This window comes from Calidris pugnax, unplaced genomic scaffold, assembly GCF_001431845.1.
Source record: "Calidris pugnax isolate Ruff unplaced genomic scaffold, ASM143184v1 scaffold56, whole genome shotgun sequence".
Lineage (NCBI taxonomy): Eukaryota > Metazoa > Chordata > Aves > Charadriiformes > Scolopacidae > Calidris > Calidris pugnax.
In genome coordinates, this window is record NW_015090839.1 from 1,326,670 (window position 1) to 1,350,145 (window position 23,476).

Below are 23,476 nucleotides of genomic sequence, written 5' to 3' on the forward strand. Positions count from 1 at the left end.
TAAGGAGATAAATTTGCTCAAGCTTGTTCCTCTATGGTAGACATTAGAGATCCTGTAACTTTTTTCTCTTCAAGTGGTAAGTAGTTGCCTTAGGAAAGGGCAATCTCAGGCAGTGAGGAAAAAACAGAAGAACCTGCCAATCATATAAATTAAAGTTAATACAGGACAGCTGGACAACTGAAGTGTTAGGGACTGATACAGGCCTGATTTGAAAGGCAAGAGGTCTGAGTGATCAGAGTGGAGAGGCTGTGAAGCTCAATGACTCCAAGAAAATTATTTGTATAGCCATATGCAGGCATTAGGGTGGGAGAGCAGGCCATATAGTGCTACCGGCAGGAAGTGTCTGAATCTTTATTTGTCTTCTCTCCTATGACAAATTTCATGCACCTAAAGAGCCTCTTTTATTTCTACCAATATCAACTTAGCTTAGTGCCTAAAGAATTCCGATTGGGTGCTTCTAGATCAGTTCCTCTCATCATGTCTGTGGACTTTTAATGCTTATGAACAACTACACTAGACTTTTTTTTTTTTTTTTTCCACTGGATACTTGGATCATTATGCAATTTTACTGGAACCATTATGCATTTTTTTTCTCCTAGAGTTTTCCTTGTACACATTCCTGACGAGACATAAGGCCTTGCCTTGGCCCGCTGCATGAGCATGAGTTTTTCTAGTAATATCTGATGGCTAGTTATGTCCTGGTCCCCTCAGACCTCACTAAATTCCTGCCAAAGAAGAGTTAAACATCGCATAAAAAAAGCAGGAAACCAGCTGCTGAAATGTGTCCTTCAGATTACCTCAGAGCTGGTTGGGGATCTAACTGCTGTTTCCGCTGCACATGCTCCACAATAGCAACATCAAGTGGACAGAGAGAGGCTGCCAGCACCAGACCTGCCCAAGGCCAGAGGGAGCACTTATTTTCACCAGGAATTTGAAGTGGTAAGCTGAGAAACCATGCATTTACTACAACTTTTGTCCAAGCACTTTATAAGGTAGGTCAGACCTATCTTCTAAGAACTGTGACACTACAGTACTGCAGAACTGCATTAGTTCAATGCAGAACTTGCATAAAAATAAGTCAATTTTTCTATATAATGTATATTCTGGTAGTAGAAGTATAGTCACAAAGACTGACAGCAGGACTTCTCTAAGTCCATTATAGTGGTTATGCTTAACTTTTTTGAGCATGGACAGAAAAGACAATTATAAGCCAGAATATTTTTGCAAGACTAATGCCTTCACCCCTGACATACAGCAAAAATTTTTATTGAAATGCTGAAGCTCTTTAATATTTACTTCATTTTGTCTTGGGACAATTAGCTGAATAATGTTTTAAACATTTTTGAATTATTGGTAAAATATACCTAATGAAGTGGATTGATAAAAGACTTTCAAAATTCTCATTTTTGAGAAGTTCTGAAACATTTTCACTGCTAACTTTATAACTAAAGTCAAAATACTAATGAAACACATCAGGAGAAGCCAGTTATGAAACACAGTTTGGTAGATTTTCAAACTAGACATGAATGCACTTCAGTGTCCTTTGGACCTGGTTGGTTCCTGATGGTCAGGAACCAATAGGTATGGTTGGATTTCTGCTCTTATACCTGAAGAAAATGTCTTGAGAAGCAGTTTGAGGGAGTGGCAGGAGTTGTCTTTAGTCTTTCTGCAGCAATATGATTAAAAGACTTCAGTTATCAAACTGTATTTTTCAAACTTTAAACTTAATCTATTTAAGACCATAATATTTAAAGCTAACTTTTAAAAGATTACCATGTGAAAGAAAATCTTGGTCGGCGCCCACCGCTAAGTAATCCTGGTCTAAATACTATGGGTGTGCATTAAAACATATCAATTATGTTGAGAAATTATTCACATAGCAGCAGTAGCTAGACAACCCTTTCAGCCATTCATTTTCATTTGCATACATTAAAGGAATGTAGAAATGTCACTAGTAACAGTACATTGAAAATAAAATTAAGCAGGGGCAAAGTGATTCAACACCACCACAGGATGGTCCAGCTGCAAGTGAAAAATATCAGTTATTGAACAAAAATATCTGTCATTATTGTCCTAGAAGACTCTAAAAGGCAACAGCCACTCTTTGTGACACTGACACAGATTACGCTTATGCAGCAAGTTCATGTTGTTCGCTGTAATTATTGTAAAACATTTGACTGGGTCATGAAACCAGACAATGTCAATTAGTGCTCTGCATGCAATTCAAGTGGATTAAACCCCAAGGTGGAATGCTGAAGAGATTTGAGGGATGCATTATTGCATTACAGGACTGCAAAGTATATAAACCAAATAGCAATTTCAGTGTATGAAGTGTCTCACCAGACTAAGTTATCTCAAGGTCCTACAGTAAACTGCACACAAATTAAACTGCACTAAAAATGGCAAAAAAACCCTGCAAACAGCAAAAATATAAGTATATATGCATAGGTTTGTCTGTATGAATAATTATGTGCTTATAAACTATACAACTTCAGCAGAAAATATAAACTTCCTTTAAATTTAACTAATGGTTAATATTTTTCCTTATTCTGACAGGGGTTAATGGGCAGGGTATACAAGCAGTGATGAACCGAGACAGTACTGAAGCATGAAACAAGAGCATCCAAGCATCCATGTAAGCAGATGTTATCACCTTCTCATAGTTAAAGCTGTTTGCTTAGCTCAGCATTTGACTGCTACTGGCACTTGGGACTTGCTTCTGTCTTTCTACAAAAAGCAAGTAAAGCCCCTTCTCCCTTCAGGAATCTCATGAAGATGTCACATGAGTGATTCCAAGCGAAATGCAAAGGTTTTGCTTGCTCTTTCTCTCTCCAATTTCTCAAACGCTTTTGACATGGCTGCTTTTTAAGCACTGTTGAAGAAATTGGTCTAGCTGTGGATGCAGCCTCTATCATTGTGTTTTAATCACACCCTCAGAATCATTGTGAACTCCTCGTGGACCAGTCAGACCGGGACCTAACAATCATGATTCCGAATTGTTGCACAGTAGGTCAAAAAACACTTTATGGAAACATTTTAGCATCAGCATCACTGCCACTATAAAAATCTTGAGCATTTTATACACTTAATATTAAGCGTCACACCCCCATTGTGCAATGTGCATATTCTGCCAGATCCTTTTCTGATAGATGTACTGAAGATTTTTTATTTTTTTTTAAATCAAGCTGCACAGTGACGCACTGACAAAGTCAGCAGTAGAAGCAAGGAGTACTGACTCAGAGGCACGTGTTCCAGTTCCTAGGTACTTTCCATAGCAATCAGCAGGAGTTGTGTTCTCAGTCTGGCTAATTGGAAGTTGAGCAGAAAATGATGCTTACTGCTGCTGCATGTCACTTAAGAAAGAATGGGTGGTGCAAGTTACATATAAATCCCTCATGATATTTAATTGCTGTAGCACTGCAGGGGAAGATGTACAGGTGTTGAGATTTCTGTTAAAGTAAGAAAAGGTTGGACACTATAATATGGTAAACTGGAAATACAGTATTGGGGTTTTTCTGCAAGAAATCAAGCATGAATGAACATCTCTGCTTAAGTACCTACACATATGCTGCTCTGATTGCATCACTTTTGCTAGAGAAAGCCACTGTAACCACCTTACAGCTGTATGGAAATACAAGTAAACATGCTCACACAAAGATATATGAAGTGTGAATATTTTTTTCAGAATGCCTTGGGTTTCCTCCACTCCCACTTACCTCACCTAAGTACTTCACCTCCCATCAACACCGCCTCAGAAAAATATATCCTTCCCCCAACACAGGTGTTATACTTTTGAGTTTTATATAAGAAAAAATCATTTCTCCAAATTATAAAAAGAAAAACCAAGCTTGATAAACCTGCTGTCTAATCATCCACAGCTGTGAATCATTATTGATAACATTTAAGTTATATTTCATTTAAAAACCTTGTATGTCCTTGGGCAGATATTTCATGCCAGAACCAGATCAGAAAGCAATAGCCAAAGTATAACCTCCATAGGAGGGCACACCATATGTTTCCCTAACTAATTTAAGATACTGCTTAACAGAATGGTTGTTGACTTAGATTACTCTTGCAAAAAAAAAAAAGTCTTTCAGGGAAAACAGAGTGTAATGGCTATGTACAGCAGAAGTGTTTATAAATGGTTTGTTCCCGTTCTTGTTTTTAATATTTTCAGTGTGAATAAGCAGACAATCATGCTGAGGAGAAACTCTGCTTACATGCAAATAGAGTATAAAGCTGAAAACTGTGATACAATGGAAAGCATGTGATGCTGTGAGTTATTTCTCTTGCATTCAGTTATCTGGTGCCTTGTTTTGCTCTGTCAGTATAACCGTACAACTTTTAAAGTTAAAAAATAAGTTCTTTTTTTTATCTTTGGCAAGTTTAAATATAAGATTTAATTATCTAAAAAATTTAATTACTTCTCAGCTTCATTTTAGACATGTAGTAATTTTTTCCCCACAGATGCTTTCACATAAATCCCCATGATTTTTGTCATATCATTTTTTTTTCTTTTTCAAAGTGCAGACACTCCTGCATAGTTCTTCTCTCTCCAGCAAAATAACTTTCTTAGCACGCCTTCTCAGACTTAAAAGAAAAGAAAGATTCCAATTTCTATCCAGGATTTTTACCCATAATTATATACTCTCAGCTCTCTATGCAGTAAGGGCAGACCAAATAGGTTTAAAATAGGCCAAATTAGGAGTTTCATCAAAATTCTGAATGTCATGAGTTACTCACAGGCATTTTGTCACACTTGGGACTGAACTTAAACATTGTCCAAAGTGTATAAAGAAACCACAACCTTCTCTGAGAGCTGTAAACACAGCCTGGAAGTGAGAGACTTGAAGCACTTGATCTTACCTAAAAGAAGACAAAGATGTGGTTATATTGTGGTCTATAAATACCTTAGTAGTATTTATTTATTAAAATACCAGATACTAAAGAGATCTTTAATCTGGAAAAGAAAAACATGGAAAGAATGAATGGCTTGAAAATGAGTGAGATGAATGTCAGGCTTTGCATAATGGAAAAAGGAAGTAAGAGAGATTTTAGATAATTTCTTTTATCTGTGACTGAATCTCATTTCAATTTGGCTGCTGGTTTTCATGTCTTCTTTAAAAAGGGGAGAGTAAACAAAATCCAGACTGACACATGCAGCTTGCAGAGAATTAAGTTCTCAAGTCAATAGCGTTGAGTGAGATTGAAAAACTGCACAAGCAGTGATGTCTAAATAAAGTACTAAATTATGGAAGTTGGCAAATAACTGAGCAGTTATGATATAAATTCAATGGGAATAGTTTGGGGGACTCTGGATTAGGTTTGCAATTGAAAAACTGTTTAAATGACCAGGAAGTCATATAAAAAGATGGATTGCATATCTGAGAACAAGCATTTGGTGTGAAAAATTGGGTAATAGGAGTCTGAATTTACAAGGGTGAAGAGAATTGGAAAGACTCCCAGGACAGAAAGGGCCTCTTCTAAATTGTTCCAGAACAACCTCTTTTAATCCCTGTATGATTTTCTAAACTCTCCCACTTCAGGAAACCTGAAATAAAGTCAGATTATCTTTTTGGTATGTAAGATGCTTTTTATTTTTCTAGTGGCTTGAGGCCGTGCAATTCAGTTGGAGTATCTAAACAGAGTTAAGATTTCACGCTATTATTTGTGTATATTTGTATCTTGGGTTCATTTTGTCATTGTTTTGGTTTGGGATATTTTAAAGTACTTTTCTGGCACAATTCCATTACTCTCTAATTGTGTCTGAACTCTGATATTCCGGTTTTATAGATGGGGTAATCAAGATTATTTAAGATAGAAATAGGTTGCCAGTAAAAACGTAAGTGAAAAAAAAAAATATTTGGACTCATCATTTACATGACTTAAAAATTCTCAATTTAAGTTCTATCACATTATGTGAGAAGCTTTCTTCATTTTCCAAGTATACCTCTGTTTTGAGTAGGCTTCTCTGTGCAACGTTTCCTTATGCTCCTTTGCATGCTGAAATGGCTATAGATGCAAACGCATACTGTAATTAGATTAATTCAAAACAGTTTTGTGATAAAACTTCATTTTTATTACTGGAATATGTCCCACATGTATGACAAGCAAACTTCAAATGCCCATATTAGCTAGCATTGACGCATACATTCAAATTTGTATGTTTTGGAGGTGTTTGAAGTGAAAATATCAGCTAATCTAATGCAATCTAATCTCCATAGTTTTGCATGCCTTTTCCGTTTCTGATCTTGGTTCTTGATTCTGAACACTCTTAATTTCTGATTTGCTGCCACTAGTTATAAAGGAAATTTCTGTTTCTTTTACTAAGCCAACTGAATCTAAACTGAGGGTTTTAAGGCTCCTATGTCATATGGTAAACACCATATGACAGGCTTCTGGTTCATGCTCTGCCCAGGTTCTTGGTACATATTAAATTGGGTACACGCTGTCCTGCGCATCCATATTGCTCCTGAAGAAAATCCTCAGCATACTCTTAAGGGAGATGTAGGATACTCCTGTGGTGGAGAGCTGAGGAATCAGAACTGCAAGGGTACTTCGGGATGCATGTGTCCCACAGTATGGATTTACCTCGTGTCTAATAGCATGTATGTTGATCCATATTGGTTTATAATTCTGTTTATAATCATGAACTGGAGAGAAAACAGGAGCATTTGTTTCAAGTACAATTTCAGAATGCACCCAATCAATTTAGATGCTAAAACCCACCCGACAGTGATTTAGGCAGCTAATGCTAACTGTTGTGAAGAAGCTAGAAGCCATCAAATATTGTAATGTTTATTCTGTACATGATATGGTATATTCTGTAGATCAGAGCAGAATTCAAATCTAACCAGAATTTAGTTTGTAAGCCTCTGGAAGGAGAGGGAGTGAAGACTGAGTCTCTGGCTCTGATCCCAGAACTGATTATATGTTATATAGTAGAGTTGATAGATAAAACTGGACCCAGTCTTTTGACTGCCATGGTGAAGTAACAAACCTTGTGTAAAATGCATAAAGCACCAAGCTAAGGAACCACAGCTCTTCTGTGGCCTCCTCTAAATCATGCATTCCTGTCTGTACAATGGCCAAGGGTCTTGGAAAAGATGACTTTGAAAAATCCACTGTAAGTTCCAAGTCTTTTTCCCCACTGAAAACAAAGTTGTAATTGGAGTCACTGGGGTTACAGAAGGGGTGATTTCAGCCTGTTCTCATCGAGATAAGCATTTTTGCACCTTGTATGACCTTGATTGTCTGACAGCTGAACAGATATTGCCATAAGTTTCTGTTCATTTGAAACAATTCTGTACAGATGTTTTCATAGGATAAGAAAGCTGATCAGAAGGCACTTGAAATCCAGGAAAAGATAAATATAATATATGAAATAAACAAGTGAACTGACACTGCTTGGACCTTTAATTGATGTATTGTGTTGACAGCAATGCTGAACATTTAAATGTTTTGCTCAAGACTGGAAACTTTAACCCCTGGGAAGCTTAGTCATGGGAATTACTGCACACGTTTTCTCATAGTAATTTTTGTTTCAAAACAATATTAAAAATGAGTGGAGTCATTAAAAATAAATAGCATCCAGCCAAGAGCTTTGCCTAGATTTTGATCTAAACCTTTCTTTAGGCTCAGGCAAGCTGAGATAGTGTTTATAAAAGCTTTTGCCATTTCTGTTCTGGTCTCTGAAGGAAATGAGATCATGGCTTGTCTCCTTCTCCTCCTCTGTTTCTGTCTGTCAACTCCCACCTCTCTATGACACTTTTAAAATGTATTGGCCAAATGGACTACTTTGACAGAGGTAAAGGGGCTCCAAATATTTAGTTCACATAAATGATTGTGAAAAAAAACCAAAACAAACAAACAACATGGTAAAACCAGACTTCCTTGATTTGCTTTGTGATTAGCTCAATCTTAGTAAAACAGTACAGAACTTAAGCTAGGAAACATCACCTGGAATGTTCTCAGCGTGGAATAAGCTTCAAGTGCAGCTTGTGCTCTACCAGTACCAACACAATCTAAGTACAAGATACCTGACTTCAACAATGCTACTGTTCATGATACTAGTTGTTATATTTCTGGTTACTGCAGAGGTAGGAAATTCTTTTCTATGACTTTGTACTCATTTTCATTTAACCTTCTTGCCCACTATTGGGAAAGTGAGATGAAATATTTTCTCCTATCGCTGTACAGTCTTACTTGTCTACAAAGTCCTTTCTTCTGTACCAAGAATTGTATCCTAGTCCTCAAAACTTGCTTCACAGTTTTCTTGAGCCACCCCTTGCTCTTTCTTTCTCCGAGTGTTACTTCTATATGCTATCTAGGCATTCTAGATAGCATATCTATTCTAGACACACACTGCTGTTTCAAATGTCTCCTTCATTTCTCTGTGCTGTTAACAACTGGAACCGTAACTTTTCAAACAGTCCTTTCTTGAGCAGTCAGTTTTCTTCACTCTTTATTTAAGACTGAAAATTTTCCATCCTCTTTTTATGCATTTTCAGGCCCATAAGGCTCTGAACAAATAACAATTAATATTAAACACAAATATACAAGAAGGGCTGTAAATTTAGCGCATGTGAGATTTTTAAAATCTTAATAACATTTGGTTCTTTACAAGGCTATTTGTCTTCAAGCTGTATTATATGCAACTATACACATCAGGGCTTCAAGAAAAATATTGTGTGCATGTATACAATATATATAAAAATACGCGTTCTCTAGGAAAATGGAATTTAAGTGTACAGAAATCCCATGTGCCAAGTAAGTTCCAAAATTAACAGTACAAACAAATAGCTGCATATATAGATATCTGTTTACTGAAAGGAAAGGAAAAAAAAATCACACCTTGATCCAGGTGCCAAGTGAATCAAATGTATGAATTAAATGGCATTTTTTTCTTCTTCTCTTATTTTGCTTGATGTCCCAATTTTAGCTCCCGACTGCTCTCTATTTCTTGTATTACTGTGGATTTTAGGACTGGTGGTCACAAGGCCCATTCATGCCTTTTTTACTTTTTGCAAGGTCTAAAACTATGAAAACTATAACTACAGTAGTGATGGCATCACAGTTTTTCCTTTTATTGGGGGAGAGGGGGAGAATGGGGTATAGGGACAGGTGTTTATACATGATGATTTCCACCATCTCCTCCTCCATCAGGTCTCCAAAAACTCCAAGAGAAGAGTCAGCCAGCCAGCAGCAACACTCTTGGAGTCACATTGAGCACAATATTACTCAAACAAAACCCTTATCTGATAAAAAAACTAGTTTTTCTCTGACCCCAGTTGTGCAGACAACACAGCTGTCCAAAAGACACACAATTTTGCATTTCTAAATAATAACTCAACAAGAACAATTCAAAGTAATTAAGAAACAACCAAATTAAGCTCATTCTATGTCACAAAAACCTTTGTTTGGGAAACTGAGGCAAGGAAGCCTAACCAGAGTTTCTCAATATTGAGCCTTTTATTCCATGTAAGGAAAATAGTTTCTCTCTGCTTCTTCATTTTACTGCAAGGTTGTTTTGCTCTCTGTTCTCAGTTATCATTTATTCTGTAAATCTTGTGGAATCCAGACCTCAAATTTTACCAGTTCTTCCTATATCTTACATTCTCACAGAAGATGCTCCACTGAATTCCTCATGCTATTCTAGTCAACAGAATATTTTCATTGGCTTATGTATGGTTAGGAGGTTTTATATGTATTTATGAGTTTTTCTCCTTCTCTATCTGTCAATGCATGTGACTCAGAAACTTAAATAATAGACTATATTATACAATCAAGAAAGGTACAAATGAAGTAAAATTGGATTTAAAGCAGACCCTTACTACTAAATTGTGACGTGTATATATAAACATTCACAAATGTTTCTGTAACTTTCTCCCAGGTCTGTTTTCCTCACTTCTGTTAAGAATAGAAGTAGCTAAAAGATCTTTTGAAGCTTAAGAGACTTTGACTGAGATTCTGGTCCCATTGTCATCAAACCCCATTGAAGTAAATGGGAGCTTTCTTAAATTTTGATTAGAATGTTATTCTACTTCGTTGTTTCCCAGCTGAAGTGAAGGAGGAAACAAATTTGTCTGCAAAAAAAGAAAAAGAAGGCTTTTTTCTTGGAAAATATCTAATTAGTTATGAAAATTGGTTTTGTGAGACATATAGATGTTTATGTATATTTTTCTGCATATCATCACAGTGTTGTAAATCTTGTATGGCATTCAACCATATTAGTGTATTTTGAATAAAAAATGGAATTTTTTTTATAAGTGGGAATGATGAAAAGTAGTTGAGAGTAGTAGTATCAATATCAAGAGAAACTTTGCATTGAAAAGGATACTTCAGACATTTAGCTGCTTGTCCATCACTACTTACAGGCATTACAATCATGAACTGAAAGGTACTTTATTGCATCTATTGTTTTAGAGCTGTTAGCTTTAAGAAAAAATTGTAAAAACAATTAGAGTTTCCTGGTCACGAGGCTTATTTCCTAATCCATTGTCTATAATTAGCCAGGAAATCACTTGGCATTAGTCACTGCAAAGGCCATAGGCAATTGTGCCAGCTTTATCACTTCCTGAGCTAATGCTTGTAGAAGCGGACATAAAAACAATAAAATTTCCAGTTAAGGTTCATTTACCATTTAAAAATAGAAAACTAACAAGAGTTGACTGCTACCTCAGCCTTGAAATCAACCATAAAAAGGGGCAATTTGCAACCACAGACTTGTACTATTTTGTTTAGAGTGTTGTATACAACTAACTCTGAGTACCAACTTTGACAGCTTCTCTTTTATTCCCAACTATGTATTCTAATACATTAGTAAAATTTTCATCACTAAGCTTTCTGACAAAGGAAACAGACTTTCAGATTACAGCTTCAAATATAATCCAAATATAATTAAATATCTATACTCATAAACAATAATTTCCCATTGTATGAGAAGAAATTGAAAACCTACTCTGATCTTTTCCAGAATTCAATATAGCTGAACTACAGACTCAGAACATTTTTTACTATTATTATTAGCAATGTTTGAAAGTGAACATAAGTGATGAAAATATATGACTCAACCTAGAATTTGAAATAACCAATAATCTTTTCAAAGCAAAGCAGTTACTTCTTTTGTCCTTTCCAGCTGACAATTCTGGATATCTATCTAAAACTGGATTAGAGCAAAAAATAAACTCCTAAATGTAGGGGAAAGATTAGAAGGGCGAAAGCCCAAGCAGAACTTAACTTGGCTACCACAGTTAAAGATAACAAAAGAGGTTTTTTCAGTATATCCGTAAAAAAGGGCAGGCTAGGGAAAATGCAGGCCCACTGATGAATGAGGTGGGTGCCTTGGTGGTGGAAGTATAATATGGATGAATAAGTTATGCAACGGGCATAAACTGGAACATAGGAAGTTCCACTCAAATATGAGGAAGAACTTCTTTATGGTGAGGGTGACAGAGCCCTGGAACAGGCTGCCCAGGGAGGGTGTGGAGTCCCCTTCTCTGGAGATCTTCAAGAACTGGCTGGATGCAGTCCTGAGTGATGTGCTCTGGGCAACCCTGCTTTAGCAGGGGAGTTGGACTAGATGATCTCTAGAGGTCCCTTCCAACTCTGGCAATTCTGTGAATCTGTGAATCCATAAATGAAGGACACTAATTCAATACGGAATCACTCACTGATAACTATTCTTTGTTTTATCTATGTTTTGTTTTACATTCAAAATGCACATATACATACATTTATACTTGGAGCAATTTATGCTACTGACAGGAATCTAGAAACTTTCTGAAGCAGTTCCTTGACACATTCAGAAGAAAAAACCAATCTACTGTATTCATCAGGAAGTCTGTACTGACAGTTTATGAAGCAGAATTTATATGCAGTGCAAAGTATATTGTATTTGCTTTATTTTTATAGGTATAAATATAGAGCTAAGTAACACCCGCATAGTTTTGGAATTAACATTCGAAGTGTGAAGTTAAGCATTTGAAATTCATTAGAAAGTACAAGAATTAGGCCGCCTTGATGATTTGATTTCTTTTTTGTGGTCTAACTTCACTGCAGTGAAAAACTTCCAATTATACAGAAAATGTATTTTTATTTACTGTTGCCAACAATTTGCTATTGTACTTCATTAGTTGTTTTTTTTTTTTCTGCAGACTATTGCTTCTCTATTGTACATTCTTTTGCAAGATGGTCTTTAATTCCAGAGACATGGACGTGTCACTGATCTTTGAGTTAAAGCTGCATCAGTTCTAGACATTAATAACACGAATTTACAACACATTTTTGGTCAGTGAATAACCAGTCACATTAGTCAGAGTGTAGTAATCATCATTTTTTAAAAGGGCACATAAGGATTGAAATGCTTGTGCTAAGCATTAAATGCGGCATTGAATGTTCTGTGTCAGTTATTTTATTAGCTCTTGTGCCCTAGACCCCACAATTCTCTTATTTCTAGTAGGGAAAAGTTGCCCCAGATAGGGCCTGTATTCTCCTGTCTGTGCCTTACAGAATTAAAATAGGCTTCCCACCAACTCTAAGGACCTGCAGATAGTGTAGATAACGTCACACTTTGAAAACACTCAACTTCCTGAAAAAACAGATTTTATTCTTGGTCCTGAATAAGAAGTTTTCACTTCCTTCTCGTTCACAAAGATACATCGTATCTTCCTTTGATGCAGATTAACATAGAGTGGGCAGAAGAAACATAATACCTTCGGTTCTGTTGTTGAGGGCTTTTTATTTTAATTCCTCGGAAAAAACTTCCCAGTTTCTGTAATTCTGTTCTAGAGGAACTGGGTAATAATGAAAACTGAAGTCTATAAATCTAAGTGAAGTCTAAATCTAACCACAGTCTATAAATTCTAGGGTAAGGGATTAAAGTGAACCTAGGAGTTTTTTAATTTAAATCCTGAAAAAGTCATACTTCTACTTGGACTTAAGACAGACTGTTCATCAGTGGTGCTGTTGCTATGCAAGTTTGCAAATTTTTTTTAAGATTTTTGCTTTGAGAAACTGATCTCTGTTCATACTCATGACTCAAAAGTTTGGGGAACGTTCAGCACATCTACAAGAAAATTAGAATAAAACTGCTGTCAGATTGTTTGAAAGGTACAGCTGATGGTTTTTTTATAGCTCTAATAATTACATTTTAATATGGAGCATATGTACAAGTGATCTATATAGTCTAAAATTCTTTGTGCTCTTGTTATTTGAATTACATTTGTGATAGCTATATCAGCTAATTGGTGAAAAAGTAAGACACTGATATTGGTATGACTTGCTTCTGTTGTTAGTAGAGTTTTAGGCTCCAGACAGACGGAATTATGAATTTACAAATAGCAAAGATTGGAAAGTCATTTTTTGCGAATCTTCCTATGTAATTAACAGAACTGAAGAAAATGCTGCTTCTTTCCTTTTAAAAATTATCTAGAAGCAGAAAATTGGATTAAGGATGAAAGAAGGATGATGGAGTCACAGTGTGGTGATGAAGGAGCTGCTGATACTGGAAAAATCACACAAATCGTAATTCTTCTTTTCTGAGAAGGCAGCGGGGAGGGAGGGCAGAGGCAAGAGAAGGATACCATGTCTTTCAGTTCTTCCTAATCACCTTCTTGACCCAAAACTCTTTCTTCTGCTCTCTTATTTCAGGTCAAGGCCCCTAATTAGCATCCTGTGTTGGCTTTCCAAAGCTGGTTGGAAGGATAAGAGTAAGAGGCCAGGAAATAAACAGACATCTTTTCAATTCTGTCTAAGGTGAGAGTCAAACGCAGTAAATCTTTATATTGCAAACTGCTTCAGCTCCAGACCAAAGCAAATTATTGTTTATTGAAATTCAGTATCTCTTTCATCTCTAACTTGAAATGCAAACATATACTAGTAAACTTCATAAACAACACACTTTGAGAAGCAAATCTGATCCCTTGCTCTCAGTGATGAGCAACTTAGCCCATGGTAGTTCCACAAAATACTGTGCAGGGCTCCCTCTCTGTAGAGGAAAGTGTCTTATAGAGTGAGTAAAGGAGGAAGAGAATACAGTTTGTGATAATTATCACCTTTCTCAGGATGTTCTTAAATGCAAACTTAAACACTTCTACAGGAACATAAGTTTTGACAATACAGCAGTATAAAATAGTCTTCCAGATGCATTAAAGAAAATTATAAAGGAAAACAAGTGTTCCTTGACAAGCTGACTGAAATAATTTCAGTTTAACACTGGAGAACAAAAGCTGAAAGCAAGTGCTGCAGCCATAGGGGTTCTGCCAAAGTAAAGCTGCCACATATGTTAAAAGTAATCTTCAATATAAGGGGAAGTAATTTTTCATACTTGTTTGAAATTATGGCTCAGTCTTCTATTGCAAGGCATTTCTGTGTTGAAGATGCAGAGAAAAATCTTCCAGGTTATTGTTGCAGGCTGTCTACTGATGGTCAGAGTATGTCTTCCTGACCATATAATGACACAACACAAAGAAAAGGTATGAATTTTATTTTTTTTCTGCAACACTTGATATTATTTACATGCTTTAAAAGGGTGGGTAAAAAATTATTTTTGTAATATAAAGTAAAGCTTATAAAAATATGTTGAAGTGAATACACAGGTTAGCAAGTTTTCTGAGCATGACTAGCTCATATACCTGCAGGTGTTTTCCTTTGTATTAATCTGCTCTTTTGTCATGGCTCTAAACCTCAAGAACAAGGCCTAGGAAGGAACTTCAGTATTTGATCATCAGGGCCATCACATTACACTATAAACAGTGATACTATTCTTGCAACCATAATCTTGTGCTTCCTTTGATGTGTTAAGACCACCTAACACTTGTACACTTCAACAATTGAAAACACTCAGCACCTCAATCTTCCCCCATCCTCCCAGGTAAAACTTGTAAGCTCTCAATTCATTGTTTTCCATTACCTTCCTTTCTGAACAAATAATATTCTTGTTTTTGTGGCTGTTCAATCTTCAACAGCCATATTTCTAAGCTTCTGAAACTGGTGTGTGTACATTTTGCATTGGCCAGAGTTCCCAAAGAGTTCATAATTTGTATGGAACTTAATCATCACATTTATAGATGGACTTTTTCATAAACCCCAAACAATTAAAATGAATAGTTAAGCCACCTGACGATTCTGGATTTTATTTTTCCTTAATAGCTATCTTGAGGACATATACAATGAATGATAAAATAGACTTCTGTAAACCAGTTTGAAATAACTGTTGATAAAAGTCAATCACCAAGGCTGCAGTCCTTGGAGAGGAACTCAAATGTATTTGTTGTTGCATTGAACTTCATTGCACTTAGAAGAAATAGAAAGCAGGCACACCTTAGGTTCAAACATTTCACACATTCCAACTGATCATGTGCTTCTTCATTTCTCACATGGGTTCATCAGGAACCGAATCCTTCCCTTCTACTCCCCACCTCACTTCTCAGTTTTATCAGAAGCTAATTAGGATGATCACAACAGGAAAAGGCACGAATTTCCAAAGTGACCTTTTTTCCTTTTATGTGGGACTTCAGCTTTCTATCAGATCAATTAGTTAATTGGGCATCACTCCCCTAACACATCTCACTTACAAAAAAGCCCTCACCTTAAATAAGCAGTCACACTCCTTCATTTTAGATTGAAGGCTGGAAGCTCATTATAATTGGGGTCTGCTGCTGTTTCTTTGAGCACTCTCTTATCTGGGGATCAAGCTGCATGTAACGCAATCTTCCTCCACATGAACAAGAATGTTATCAAAATAAACCTTTTCTGCTGTCCCTCTCCTTTCCCGCTTTCCCTGCCATAACACTAACTGAAATAGTAGACTATTTTTTTTTTTAAGGGGGGGAAAGCCCTCAATTAGGCTGAGCAAGATTGAAAGGGAATTTTATATTCATATGGTATTTTAACTTCGATGTTGTTATTGAATCCTGCATTCAATTACACTACAGTTGCACTGTTAATAATCCCCTATATAAACATACAATAACATACTAGCAGTGAAGTGTAAGGTGGTTATCAAGAGGTCACGCTGTTTAAAACAAGATATGATGTAGCTGAGGGCCTCTTAGAACTGTTCTACCATTCACTTACACATGCTTTTTCAGATACATTTTCACTTAATCCTCTCCTTTAGGATCCTATTTCTTAGATAGACAAGACTCCTAGCAACAAAGTCATCTAAAAGAAAATAAGGGATGAATAGCTAACTATCCTATGGCTATATGCTGGAGTATTAGTGCAGCTGCGATATATATTTTTTATTTATTTAGAGAGACGGTACACATTTTCTTATACACTGTTATACATATTTTCTTTTTCTGTGTGCCTGGTCTTACGTCTGTTATGCAGGACTGCTCTGTAAGTTGTGAAAATGTCATTTTTCTAAATGTGAACAAGGCAAATACATGACATTACTATGAAGCATTGCACAGGGGAGTGCCATTCCTCTCCACGACAATGGCCTTTTTACCAGATGTCTCCTAGGTCTGGAGTCAACCTTTGAGACTGAAGGATAAAAGACACCTTAAGAACAGCTGTTCTGAGGGGAAAAACAGCTCCTGTAAAAAGTATTTTAAAACTATGACAAACATTACAAATGAACTCTGGTTGTTTATTGCAGTAGCCTACTTTAAAATTACTATCAAGTTTAACATCTCAGAGGCCTGAAGTTTCAGAGTATGAAACAAAAAGTGAAGAGTTTCCAACGCTCAGGCACTCATTCCCAAGCTCTTTAATAGTAATGATTGAAAATACACATCCAGGAATCTTTTCACTCATCACTCAAACAGAGCTGTGTCCAAAATCAAATGTGGCAGCTGTTTAGCAGTACATGACAACACTAAACAAATGTTTAGACAAGGGAAATGAAAAATATTATGCGAAAAATTATACTTCAGTAGGATTTATTTACAGAAAGCAATGCAGGAAGAATTGTTTCTAAATGTTTAACATGTTTTCCAGACATAGGCTTTGGCTCCTGAAATACACCAGCATTCCAGTGACTATTAATATGACGGACTTCAATGTTTTGGCATATTAATGTTAATAAAACTACCTCCTGCACTTATCAATACCATACAGAGAAATTTTTCTGAACCAAATATATCTTATGTATAAGGATTGTCCCCAGAGGTTTTACCCCAGTGATAGATGTTTTCCACTGTGTTCAGTAAATCAGCCTTGTCGTTGCGGGCAACTGCTGCTTTGCCATGAATTTGACCAGAGGGTAAGCAAAGGCTGCTGTAGGGGTCCTCAGCTACATCAGCAATTTTATTTGTGGGCAACACAGACTATACCTTTGCTATGTCAAAAAGCATGGATTTAAGAAGGAATTCGAACACACTTTTATTCTTTATTGGATTTGTTGTTGTAGCTCCCCAGGAATGAAAAAATAAAAGCGAGAAGGGGGAAGGGAGGAGAAATAACCAAACTTCCTGCTATCAGGGTGTAAAAAGATCTGTACTCGGGATCAAGAAGGTACATTGCTGATGTTTTTGAACTGACAAGGTGTTTTAGAAGCAGGCAGTGTTTGTAGGGGAGGGATGTCGGTTGTGGGCTGAGGATACCTTTAATTGGATATGGCTAAGTCTAGGTTTCTTCAATAATTCAAGATGTTTACTTAATTGCCAATAAAATATACAGAGCGTTAAGACATCAATACTCTACTGCAAGAAAGACTGCAGGAGAATGAAAATGCATTTAAGCAAGTAAAGCCTAAAGCAGTGCAAGTTGAAGGTTTTAATATAATCAAGAAGTCCAAAGTAGCAATCGTAGAGAAGGAATTTGAATGAGTAAACCTCACCATGGCACTGCCCTCTTCGTGTTTAGTCATGTATGTCTTTCATTTACTTTTGACAAAGGAGAAGGTAAGAACAAAGTCAACACACAGGTGTCAACTTTCATTTTTTGACATAAGCAAACACAAGCAAATGGTAACAATATTTATGCAGTGGAATCGGTCAATAATAAGTAATTTTAATTAAGACTTTAAGCATTCTAATTGTGTGATGACATAGGATATGATGTTCGAGTAGCTAGAGGAAAGCATTAGGCAGGAGATGGAACAGAAAGTAAAAAGATGGTTTTAGTTACCTGTATGACAAGTAATAGTCAGTCTTGGGTAACCTTTTTCCTAGGACTCCAAGGACACCCCTGGGGGATGTAAGTGGCTTTAGTTTACTGATGTCCCTGATCGCAGCTTGTTAAAAATGAAGAGTTTTTAAATCGCTTTTCAAAAGTGATTAAGGAACGGTCAGATTCTACAAGCATTAGTTCTGCTGATACGCACTGAACAGCTGTTAAGTGCTATTGTCATGTTGGCCTTAAATAGCATTTCTTGCATGGGTCTACAAGACTGTGCCCAAACTGAAGCTTTTCTAAGTAACAAAGAATGATCTCTTAGGTCTTAAGAACAGCTGTCTCCTATAGTGAGAAGACAGACAGAACTGCAGATTGGTTTGAAATCAAGAAAACCATGGAAGTTTCTTCAGCCAACCTGAACAGACTTTTTCACTAAGGCACTTTAGAAAAAGTCTACCTTATTTCAAATAAGTTTATTTTTTGGTATAATGCGGAGCTGAATGTTAACATTGTGGATTTTGAATTTGAACTGCTTCACAGCATTTGGATATTTTGGGATGTGTCAGTTTGGCTGAAGTCCGTATCTGCCCTACCAAGTTTTTTATTTTACCACATCAAATGCCAGTGCTGTTTCTTTTTTGCTGTTGCCTAGTTTGGGGCAGAAGCCAAGGAATGTGTGGGCAGGCTCGGGCTCTAGAGTGAAGAGGGACTGGCCACCCTGTATGCATAGTTTTCTGACAAACTGAGCACAGGTGGTACCATCTGCAGCCTACAGTAAAGGCAGCAGGGCTTTCAGAGAGGCTGAAAAAGTGTCAGGAAGATCATTTTCACAGAGGTGGAAACAATTTTAAGAACAATTTTAACCACAGGTTCAGGATCTAGCTGTGATCTCAACAGCCGCTCAGCTGAATTAAATTGCCTCAAACTCTAACAAATACCTTGCAAAGAGTAACAACTGAAGAGCGTTCTCAGTGGGAGCCCATTTTGAATACTCGCTTTTCAGCAACCAAAAGATTATTCTGTGGAGTGCCTACACTCCAAATACATTTGCGTACCTAACCTATCACCCTGTTGAGATGCTGGATGACTGCTTTATAGCAGATGTGGACATTTACTTTCCTTTGTAAAAATAGTCAATAACAGCCTCAGTAACAGGGCTTTAAAAAAACCTTTAAAGCCTTTAAAACCCAAATATGGCATAAAACATTGTCCTTAATGTACAATAAAACATAAAATAAAATACTTGAAGATGCAAACTGCTGCAAATAGCTTCTCTAAAAAGCTGAATGACTTGGTCCAACACTTGTAATTTCCTGTAGGCCTGCCTAAATAAAGGAAGAAAAACATGCTAAAGCTCAGTTATCGTTACAGAAAAAGAAAATGAGATCTCCTTGCACTTATAAATTAAGACACTTTGTTTTTATACATCTGAGTATGAAATTCTGAGAGTCAGAATTCCTTGTGGAAAGAAATGTCTTCTAGAGGGCTAGTCATTCATTACCCAATAGATAAGAAAACCTTGACACATCAGGAAAACACCTTGATATGACAAGTGTGTACAAAACCAACTATGTCTTATGTCTTATTGACCTACCAGTTCCTATCTACTGGAGTTAATTTTGAGGCTCACTGGTTTCATATAAAGGAAAAAGATTGTGCTTTTCTTGCTTCTAGCTCTAAATTTTGTGAATAGCTTTTCCTGAAAGTCTGAGCAACTACTCCAAGAAACTGAAGAAATGTATGTAAATGTTTGATTACTTGATCTTGTTTCCAACATGATATTTTATGGTCTTCAACAGTAACCACAACACAAATATTAGCACTCAGAAAATTTTCAAAGATTTTCATAACAAACAAAAGTGCAGTCCTCTTTTATTGTAAGTGGAAACTGACACAAATTGACAATGCTTGAGCTATACGTTTGATTAATCTTGGCTCTCAGCCTAAATTACAAGACTATTTTTGCCCCAATGGAGCAGCAAAACCCAGTACTGAACATAGAGGGAATGCTGTGGGAGAACAGAAATTTTATAAATCACCAAGATAGATGCATAGAATTACATGATGAAGAGAAATATAAGGTTCACTGTGTCATTTTTATTGCCCAAAAGCATTGATAAAGAAATAGAAGTCTTTACTGGGTTTGTGGTTGGTGTTCATGCTGAATGGATGGATGCTCTTGGATAAATCATAAGCTTATCGTTCTTGCATTAAAACTGACTTATATATTTACTGATTGTAATTTCCCAAGTATATCCAAGAGGGGTGGAAATTAGAACATTCTTTTCAGTTCATTATGCAAATATATCAATATTATATACTGTGCACATATATACACACATTGTGTGTGTGTATATTTATACTATGTGTTAATAAACCTTTTTTCATTTTTTCCTATGAAAAATGCTGCAACCAGTGTTTGGGGAGGAACTGCAGCATCAAAAAGTCTTGGTAGAAAACCTTTTGCCTTATGGTGATGTTATTTACATCTTAAAAACACAGTCACTGACTTGTACCTCCTGTCATGGATCCTTAATGCTGTCTTGCTGCTCATCCTGTCACACATGAACGCCTGCCTTTGAACCCTGCTCCCGGATGGTTCAGCCCCCTCCTGGAATTTATGCTGTTTGTTTTGAGCCTTTCATGAAAGAGAAAAAGGCTGACATATTCTCAGTCAAGCATAATATGAAGATTTAAGCTGAAAGTAAGTTGGTTTCACTTCTGCCTTTTTCCCCAATGAGATGGCATTGGTGCGTGTGTACTGACATAAAAAAATGTTAATAGCATAGCTCTTCATTGGATCCAATTGATTTTTCATCTCAACAGACTATACTCAGCTGCCATTTGACCAGTGTCTAAGAAAGAGAGTGAGCAAGTGAAGTAAAGAAAGAACAGCACTGATCAACTAGACAAACATAGAGAATATTTTTAAGAGTATAAAAACATAAACAGCCTTTCCGTCAGTGACTGCATAATTTATGAACATTATCCTGTCAGACTAGGCACTGCTTCCATCTGTTTTTCTATCAAATTCTCCCGAAATCTGCTCATATTATATTTGACTGTGAAAACAGTAGTACTGAATAAAGTTTACCACAGTAGCAGGGAAGTGTTTGTAGACTCAAACACAGATACAAAGAGTTATCACTAGACAGGTACGAGGCTCAGTTGTACCTGTGCCTGACTGCTTTCTCTGAGCCTCCTCACAATTTTTGTTTTTAATTGCTTTAATTGTTTTAGAAAATTAAGGCATTTCACCAAATGATTTGCACAAACTTAACATGTTTTAATGCAGTCTTCAACCTTCTTTGTCACAGCACAGTTCAGTAAATAGTCCCCCGAGTTTATAACAGCCCGATTTCCAAATTTATTTGCAGGTCACAAAGAACAGACATGATTATCTACTTTGTTCTAGGAATTAGTATAAATCAAGGCAGTCCCATCCAGTGGTGTTACCTCAGCACATCTGAATTTTGAAAATCAGTAACATAAGACACACTGCAAACATGGAGGACAGTCTGCCCTCTATGTCTCCAGAAGGTAGTTTGAACAATAACAGACAATAACGCTTCCTCTATACTGAGGCACCAATGAGCTCAATCCATCCCAACCACCCCTGGGATGAATACCGGGCCCTGGATCCATGCTCTGTTGAGTTATTACTTTTTCAGAGTAGACTCGGTAAGCTATGGATTAGTCCTGTGAGAACTGGGACGGTGAGAGAGAACTGTATTGTCAGCTACTGCAGAAGCATCAGAAGATCTGCTTGTGTGGCACAGGGAGTGAGATATAGATGTACCATATCTTAGAGAACCCCCTTGAAAATCACAGAAGCTGTCAGCTCAAATGGGGCAATATGAAGGTTAGAGTTTTCCTGGCCTAGGATGTAAGAGTCTGTGTCTCTTAGTTTTCTGCCTTTTTGCTGGAACCGTTAGTTTTAATCCTTTGACATCTTAGAGGCTGGTCATAGACATGAGGTTGATCTGCCTCCACCTTATTCCTTAAGTAAGCATGCTAAAAAGATCAGAATAACTTTAATATCTAAACTAGGTTTTATTGGGATCCAAAGATCATGAACACTTTTTAAAGAGGATATGCAGTCATAATCTGTCCAGCAGATATATTAAAAAAAAATCTTAAAAGAATTTGAAAAACAATGATTCCCCATGTCCTTTTCTACAGGGTCATACTATGTTTATCACTGGGTTTCTTTACTGCAGTATGATCTACTGTTGTGGTTTGACTCCAGCCAACATCTGAACACTTGGATTCTCTCACTTGCTTCCCTCTCCCATGGGACAAGGAGAAAATAGAAGGAAGACAGGAAGACTTGCGGATTGAGATAAAGACACTTTAATAAGTGAAGCAAAAGCCGTGTCTGCAAACAAAGAAAAGAAGGAATTTATTCACTGCTTCCTGTCGGCAGGCAGATGTTTAGGTACTACCTGGAAAGTGGGGTCTCAGCATGAGTAACCGTGGCTTAGAAAGATAAACGTCACGATCAGAAAGGCAACTGCTGCTAAGGCAATGCCAAAAAAGAGAAACCAGAAATCCTCCCAACCAGAAGTCACTGTGGAGATCTGATTTCCAACATAAACACCTCTTCTGCCAATGCAAAAAATGGTTAACTTTAGCAAAATCAAGGACTACACCTTACTGTTGTTCCCTCTTACTTCTGGCTTCCTGAGTAAGTGGATGGCTGGTTTGAGAGGTAAGGAGCAATGCTAACCTGTAGCTGGTCAGTTCTTTATTTAGCCTGATGAAGGACCTCCAACCTTTGTCTCATCCGATGTAATAAATGTTCAGCTTGAGTGGAGAAAGCCATGGTGCGTTGTTTACTGCCCTTGGCTCCAAGCTGAGAAAATCTCTGCTGCAAAAGGTGCACTGCTAAATGAGATTCCAAAGTACAGGAGAGACCTTTAAGCTTCCTAAAAAATGTGTTTGGCCTTCTCATGCCTTTGCTAAAAGTTGATTCACTGCACCCGACTGAACAAGGACTCTACACACTTTACAAGTATTTTGCATGGAACTATAATTATCATTTCTGATTAAATCTACCTACACTGGAAAGCTGCGTGAGCTTCTAACAAAAGTTATGTTTTAAGTAACTATATCACAGGTACTTATAATTTGACAAGTGTTAAGACTGAGGGTGGAAAAAAGGGATAGGAAGATGAAATGTAGGCTAAGAGCCCTCTGCTATTAGAAGGGTGGCTGAAGAGACTGCATGGGAGTGATAAGAACAATTTCTCTTCTGACGGATGATCCTGATGAGCACTAAATACCTGAAAATCCAGTTATTTGTAAATCTTGGTCTTGGCAAGAGCTATTTTTTTTTATTCTACTGAAAGCAGTAATACAATTGTATTCGATATACAGCTGATCCTCAGCTGGTCCCCCCAACACACAC

At 36.9% G+C, this 23,476-nt stretch overlaps 1 long non-coding RNA gene across 1 annotated transcript; it reads left to right on the forward strand.

Annotated features, from left to right (window-relative positions):
- The first annotated feature begins 815 nt into the window (after positions 1-815).
- LOC106887915 lies at positions 816-22,934 on the forward strand. Its single transcript, XR_001411994.1, has 4 exons — positions 816-939; positions 2,557-2,635; positions 13,651-13,755; positions 22,249-22,934. It is a non-coding gene; the product is annotated as an uncharacterized LOC106887915 (long non-coding RNA).
- The last annotated feature ends 542 nt before the right edge of the window (positions 22,935-23,476 follow it).